Below are 8,358 nucleotides of genomic sequence, written 5' to 3'. Positions count from 1 at the left end.
GACTCTTTGCGACCCCATGAATCACAGCATGCCAGGCCTCCCTGTCCATCACTCAGACTCATGTTTGATTCCATTACTTCATGGCAAAAAGATGGGGAAACAGTGGAAACAATGACAAACTTCATTTCTTTGGGCTCCAAAATCACTGCAGGTGGTGACCGCAGCCATGAAATTAAAATATGCTTGCTCCTTGGAAGAAAAGCCCAACCTAGACAGCATATTAAAAAACAGAGACATTATTTTGCCAACAAAGATGTGTCTAGTCAAGGCTACAGTTTTTCCAGTAATCAGGTATGAATGTGAGAGTTGGACTATAAAGAAAGCTGAGTGCTGAAGAATTGATGCTTTTGAACTGTGGTGCTGGAGAAGACTCGTGAGAGTCCCTTAGACTGCAAGGAGATCCAACCAGTCCATCCTAAAGGAAATCAGTCCTGAGTGTTCATTGGAAGGGCTGACGCTGAAGCTGCAACTTCAATACTTTGGCCACCTGATGTAAAGAACCGACTCATTTAAAAAGACCCTGATGCTGGGAAAGATTGAAGGCAGAAGGGGACAACAGAGGGTGAGATGGTTGGATGGCATCACCAGCTCAATAGACGTGAGTTTTAGTAAATGCCAGGAGTTGGTGATTAACAGGGAGGCCTGGAATGCTGTAGTCCATGGGGTCACAAAGAGTTGGACATGACTGACCAACGGAAGTGAACCGAACTTCCAATGAATATTCAGGATTGATTTCTTTTAAAATTCATTGGTTTGATCTCCTTGCAGGCCAAAGGACTCTCAAGAGTCTTCTCCAACACCACAGTTCAAAATCATCAATTCTTCGGCACTCAGCTTTCTTTGTAGTCCAACTCTCACATCCATACCTGACTACTGGAAAAACCATAGCTTTGACTAGATGGACGTTTGTTGGCAAAGTAATTGCCCTGCTTTTTAATATGCTGTCTAGTTTGGTCATAGCTTTTCTTCCAAGGAGCAAGTGTCTTTTAATTTCATGGTTGTAGTCACCATCTGCAGTGATTTTGGAGCGCAAAAAAATAAGGTCTGTCACTGTTTCCATTGTTTCCCCATCTATTTGTCATGAAGTGATGGAACCAAATGCCATGATCTTTGTTTTTTGAAGGTTGAGTTTTAAGCCTACTTTTTCACTTTCATCAAGAGGCTCTTTAGTTCTTCTTCACTTTCTGCCATAAGGGTGGTGTCATCTGAATATCTGAAGTTATTGATATTCCTCCCAGCAATCTTGATTCCAGCTTGTGCCTCATCCAGTCTGGCATTTTGCATGATGTACTCTACATATAAGTTAAATAAGCAGGGTGACAATACACAGCCTTAACATACTCCTTTCCCAATTTTAAAACAGTCCATTGTTCCATGTCCAGTTCTAACTGTTGCTTCTTAACCTGACACAGGTTTCTCAGGAGGCAGGTAAGGTGGTCTGATACTCCCATCTTTTTAAGAATTTTCCAGTTTGTTGTGGTCCACACAGCTTTAGTGTAGTCAATGAAGCAGAAGTACATGCTCTTCTGGAATTCTCTTGTTTTTTCTACGATCTAACAGATGTTGGCAATTTGATCTCTGGTTCCTCTGCCTTGTATTTTAATTTAATATTATTATGTACAATTCAGTCTTTTTAGTTCTCTTTTGCAGCCATTGTTTAAACAAAGAAAAACAAAATGATACTGTTCAGTAAGTTTTGGACAAATGACTACACTGATGCAACATGAACCCTTATCAAGATAGAGAGCATAACTGTCACCCTTGCAAGTTTGCTCATGACCCTTAAAATTTCCACAACTACCCTGATAGAGTAACCACTGGTCTGATTTTTTTTCTGACTATGGATTAATTTTTGTGTGCACATATGTCCATATTCCCCAAATTGTAAACTTTTAAATGGATACAATTGGGTGTATGTAACTATATGTCAGTAAAATACACAGAATTTATGCTGAACCAAAGAAGATTTACACGAGTGAATAATACATGATTCCATTGAATTTTGAAAAATGTGACATCATTCAACAGTATTGACTTTTCCAATTCCTAATGACTGTATTCCTCTCCATTTATTTTGTTTCTTTTAATCAATACTTTTTTAGTTTTCAAGATACAGATCTTCCACATATTTTCTTAGACTTATATCAAAATAGCTACATTTTAAGGTGCTATTTCATTTCAGTTTGTTTATTACATAAACTTGATTTTTATATGTGAATCTTGTATCCTATTATCTTAACACATTTTCTTATTAGAGCTAATAGATCTGTGTAATCTCTATGGGAATTTCCACATTAAGATTCATGTCATATGAACATAGAAATCATTTTCATTTTTTCCCTTTACTATGTGTTCTTTTTGTTCTTCTCACCTTACTGCCCTCGTTAAGATGGCTAGTAAAATGTTCATGAAGACTGTTCTGAAATAATATCATTGCTGTCAATTTTCTGGAAGAGTGATAAAATGAGTAAAAATACTTTTTAAACTTCCTACATTCTATCCATTTGTAGAGATCTTTTCTCTATATATTAATAGATTCAGGGCTCTGTTTGGTATCTTAGTCCTTTTTCATGAAAAAAATTCATTTAATGTTTCTTGTGTGTAGTTTTTGTAGTAGTGGATTTTCTCAAACTATTTTTTAGATTTCTTTATCACTTTTGAAAGATAGTTTCATTGTGTGGAAAAATTTGTTCTGACACTTTTTCTTCTTTTGGTGCTTTAAAAATTCTTCTCCACTGTTTCCTGGCTTGAAAGATGTCTGATATGTCTGCTATAATTTTCTTGTTCTTCTGTATACAATTTCACTTTCTTCCTGAATACCTTCAAATATTCTTAACCTTTGACTTTCAACAATTTGAATATAATATGTCTAGATTTTTTTTAAAAAAATCCTGCTTGGGGTATTAGGGTGGTTATTTTGTTTGGTTTTTGTTTTTATTTTTTGGTTCAGTGGGTTAGTTTCAGTTTTTGTAATTTTCTGCTTACCTATATTAAAGTTCACTGATTTTCTTTTTCTTTTTGCCTTTGTCTAGCATATTTATGAGCTCATAAAAAGGCATTCTTCAGGGCTTCCCTGGTGGCTCAGTGGTAAAGAACCCACCTGCCAATGCAGGAGACACAGGTTAGATATCTGCTCCAGGAAGATCCCACATGCTGCAGAGCAACTAAGCTTCCGAGCCATAACTATTGAGCCTGTGGTCTACAGCCTAGCAGTCGCAACTACTGAGCCTACGTACCAAAACTACTGAAGCGCATGTGCCCTAGAGCCTGTGCTCTGCAATAAGAGAAGTCATCACAATAAGAAGCCTGTGCACTGCAACTAGAGAGTAGCTCCCACTCACCACAACTAGAGAAAAACCCACAAAGCAACGAAGACCCAACACAGTCAAAGATAAATAAATAAATAAAATTATATTTTAAAACGGCATTTTTCATCTCTGTCCCCATCTTTGTTTCTAGCATTATTAGAAACTTTCTGATGATTTTCAACTGTCTCCTAAAATTCTCCTTTTGTTCATGCTGACTTCCTTTTCCATCAGACCCTTTAACATATTAATTTTAGTACTTTTTAGATTCTGGGCAGTCTCTGACTCAGGTTCTGTTGAGAGACTTCCCATTTGAGTCGTTTCTTTTGCTTTTTTTCCCCTACATGTTGCAATTTAAATTGACTGCTGTATATAGTATATAGAACAATAGAGATAGAAGTAAAGGTTATCTAGAAACTGGCATGACCCTTCTGTTAGGACTTTAGTACATGTTGACTCAATTTAATTGGGAGTTGAGTTGGTTTTGTTATTGTTTTAATCACTTTCAGTTCACCATCAGTTGCGAATTTTTCTAGCATCACATTGTTCCTAGGGTGGTGGTTTACCAGATTTTTCTCAGTGCTCCTACTCCTTTAAAGCTTGAATGCTTTAAGAGAAGGCTTTAAGGCCTTCCCTAAATGTTCCTTTCCATGTGTGAGATCTCTTGCCCTTCCACCATTGTAGATTCCAGTTTCTTGCTGTTCAGTGTTTCCTATCTGGTTGAGGGTAGGGAGTGAGAGAGTTTCCATTTTTCTCATTCAACCATAGCTTTAACATTAACAGATACTATTTCCCTTTTTTAAAAGGTAGTACCTTCATGGTAATCTCCAGTGGTAGGGAAAATCTCTAGTGCTTTGGTCCTAGGAGCATTTCTTGGCCTTCTTCAGAAGTAGAAGATTTTTCTTTCTGCAGTTGTTTTGGGTCACCTAAGAGCAATAGTTTACTCTCCTTTCATAGAGTCACGAAGAGTTTTCTTTCTTATTGGGAATGGTTTTGGTAGAGCTTCATACCTTTCACATAAACATGTCTGCTACTCTCTTCCAATCTTTTCCCAAGGGTGGTTATTTTCACTCTCTTGTCCATTCCCTAATTATTCTCATAAGCTCTCAAAGAAGTCTACAGGAAAGAACCTGCAAGGTTATGAATTTACCTTCTGTCTGTGGCTCCCAGGGGGTCTATAGTTTCATACTAACCCACATTTGACCTTTAGAAATTCGTTGAAACTTTTAGTCAAATTCCTATAACCTGCTTATAGGGATGTCTCATTTTCTTTCCATTGGCAGAGGTCAGCCAGAGCTCATGTTTTCTCCTGAATGCACACATCTTTCCTAAAAATTCAGGCTAATTGTTTGCCCTGTAATCTCAGCTGTCTAATGGATTCAAGTTATGATTTTATAGTTTATCTGGCTTTTTTATTGTTATTGTGGGAGTAATGTCTTTTCCAGCCTGCTATGTCTTTACGTGGAATCTAGAAATTCCCAATGTCTGTGTTTTATTTGCTTAGGTTTTCTATAGTTGTTACAATGGGCTTGATGGCTTTTTATTATCTTCTACATTATGATTGAAAATCAAATGTCATAATAATCTTCCTAAAATGTAGATACTCCTTTGCTTCCTAACTTTCAATGGTTTCACATTGTACAGCAAGTTTTTTTAATTAATACATTTCAAACTAATCTACTCATCTCCTCTGTCTCTCTCTTTCATATAAGGTCTTGCATGATATTGTTCTTTCTTACCTTTCCAACTGTATCTCATGCCATTATCCTCCTGACTTTCTATAGTCTAGCCCAGGGGTTGGCAAGCATTCTTTGTAAAAAGCCAGATAGGAATTATTTTAAACTTGTGTCATATGGTTTCAGAGAAGGCAATGGCACCCCACTCCAGTACTCTTGCCTGAAAAATCCCATGATGGAGGCGCCTGGTAGGCTGCAGTCCATGGTGTCGCTAAGAGTCAGACACGACTGAGAGACTTCACTTTCACTTTTCACTTTCATGCATTGGAGAAGGAAATGGCAACCTACTCCAGTGGTCTTGCCTGGAGAATCCCAGGGCCGGGGGAGCCTGGTGGGCTGCCGTCTATGGGGTCGCACACAGCTGGACACGACTGAAGTGACTTAGCAGCAGCAGCAGCATATGGTTTCAGTTAGAAGTATTCAACTATGCTATTCTAACATCAAGAAACTATAGACAACACTAATTACTTTGGCTGTATCCAAAAATTATTTTATAAACGGACACCAATATTTGAACTTCATATATATTGAAATATTCATTTTTTTCCTTCTAACTATCTAAAGATGTACAAATCACTCTTAGGATTCAGGCCACTTTGTGTGTATATATATACATAAAACAGATCAGATTTGACCCATGACCTGTAGTTTGCTGGCTGTAGTTTACTTACCTTACATGGCAAGTACAATCCATTCCCTTTGGATTGACTTCTTTATCCTGAGGTTTAAGTATGATCTTTTCATATATTCCTTCTCAACCACCCTTTCTAAAGTAAATATGCCCCTCCCACTTATCACTGCATCCTATTTCTTATTAATGTTCTTATCACAATGTATAACTATGTTTAGATTTCCTTGGCTCTTGTCTGGTCTCCTCTAATAGATTTTAAGTTACCTTTGGTCAGGGACAATGTCTATTAAAGTTTTATTCACCTGTGCCTAACACTAACAGTTAGTAAGGATTAAATAAACATTTCTTAAATGTACTACTCAGCCTCCTTTTCCCTTTTGGCTTTGTTTATTTGAAGGTGATGATCCATCTGACTGTTTTAATTATGGACTTACTGAAGACATTTGGAAGGCTTAATTATGTTAAGCAGTACCAAGTCTATGGCTTGCTGAACTTAAAACCATTTGCTTCCCCTTTGCATATCCTGGACAACAACTTGATGGTAGATCTATAACCTGTAAAAGTTACCATAGCTGAGTTCTGACATTACTAATTTTGTTGGGAAACAAAGTGGAAAACTTAGTAGTAGGCCTCAACAGCACAACTAAAATCTTACATATCTTAAAGACAGTAGGGTGTGGAACAAAAGAGAAACTTTTTTGAGGTCATAACTGAAAGTTTATTACTAGTAGCAATTATATGAAATGCTGTGTAAAGGATTGTGTTGCTGCATCCAGTTGTTTTGAGTTATGGAGAAAAGAATAGACTACTGTAAGAATGAAAATCAACAATTCAATGTTTAAATAAATATTATTTCCTGTCATTGAGACATGACCATTTCAATTTTAAAAGTTCAGAGCAGAAGGGCAACTTCCTTTTTTCTCAAGTCATTGTACTTCCATCTCATAAGGAATGATTTATCATCTAAAAGGTTGAAGGTGGATAGCCATTGCCTAGTTTGTAGGTGGTGAGAAGGTAGAAGGGAACATACCTTAAACCAGGCCCATAAATGGCACCTATCATTTTCATTCACTTTTCATTGGTTATAATCATCTGGCAACACATAACTACAAAGGAAGGGGGGAAACGTAGTCTAGCTTAGCAGCCACATGTTAAACAAGGGGAGAATATATTTTGATGGACAACCAGCAGTCTCCTGGGACTAGGCATAGAAGGAATATTAGGATTCTTTTAATACCATCTGCTATGGATTAGGAGAGATGCTATTAGTTGTACTTGCGTTAGGTATAGAATGTCATGTTTACTCTCCTAGAGGGTCCTAAAGTTTAAGTATAATTCAACAGGTATTTGTTGAGTATCTCATATGGGCAAGGCACTGTTGTTTCTGTGTAGATAAAAAAAGAAAAACGTTCCTTGCTTTATCATATATTAAAGAATCAGAAACTCAACTCCAGATAATGGAACATCAGACATCACCTACCAATAAAGGGAGATAGAGGCTTGAGAAGGCAATGGCACCCCACTCCATTACTCTTGCCTGGAAAATCCTATGGGCAGAGGAGCCTGGTGGGCTGCAGTCCATGGTGTCACTGAGTCGGACACGACTGAGCGACTTCACTTTCACTTTTCACTTTTATGCATTGGAGAAGGAAATGGCAACCCACTCCAGTGTTCTTGCCTGGAGAATCCCAGGGACAGGGGAGCCTGGTGGGCTGCCGTCTATGGGGTTGCAGAGTCAGACACGACTGAAGTGACTTAGCAGTAGCAGTAGCAGTACCTTGGAAATCACATCACAGACTAATTTAATAAAAGTGAGAATGTGATGTTTCAGAGACATTAGGAAATAGAGAGCACTTGACAGAACAGATGCAAACACTAAGATGACAAAGGACTAGAATATAGGCAAGGATCACAGAAGCAACTAAAGGGCATTGGTATCTGATCAATCAGCCCATCAGGTACTGTGCAGACTGTCCTCCCCACCAGATTAACATTTGTTTTGTAACTCTAGGATATGGGAGCCCCTGCCTGATAACAAATTCCTTCTGTGCCATACTATCCTAAATTCTGCAGCCTCTTCTGTGACTTCCATTACAGGTTTATTTCCTCTACATTGGCCATTATTCCAGCAAGTCTTATTCCAAAGATGGACATGTTAAAAAAAAAAAAATCTGGGGAAAAAAAAAAACCTTTGATGGGGGAAAAATTGTGGTGATTGACATTTGTTAGAGGGAGCTGAGCACTGTCTCTAGCCAAATTAAGAATGGCATAAGATGCCAACAAAGGAGTAGAAACTCTTGCCTATAAACACTGCATGGGGTCATCTGCCTATGAAGTCACCAATCTAACATTTGGGTATTTAATTTTAAGAACATCAAAGATCCCTTCAGCTACTCAAGGATTGGACCTGTTACTTTCATTACAGTGATTACCTTCCTGGATACATCCTACTTTCCACAGCCTTAAATTTTCTATGCCCTATTCCTATCCCACCCTTGTTCTTCAATAATTTTGCTTCACACATCTTTAAAATTGGCTATGTGCTGCTCAGCATTTCTAAGCAAAGCAACTGAAGCTAGGAGGAAAAAATGAGACCTCAAATCACTTACCCAACCTGGGTGGTTAAGACAACCTTTTTTAAAAACTGAGGTAACTAGTGTGATTAGGAAAGGACAGTGAGGTAGAA

Source organism: Capricornis sumatraensis, chromosome X (genome assembly GCF_032405125.1).
Source record: "Capricornis sumatraensis isolate serow.1 chromosome X, serow.2, whole genome shotgun sequence".
Lineage (NCBI taxonomy): Eukaryota > Metazoa > Chordata > Mammalia > Artiodactyla > Bovidae > Capricornis > Capricornis sumatraensis.
This window is presented reverse-complemented; position numbering follows the sequence as displayed.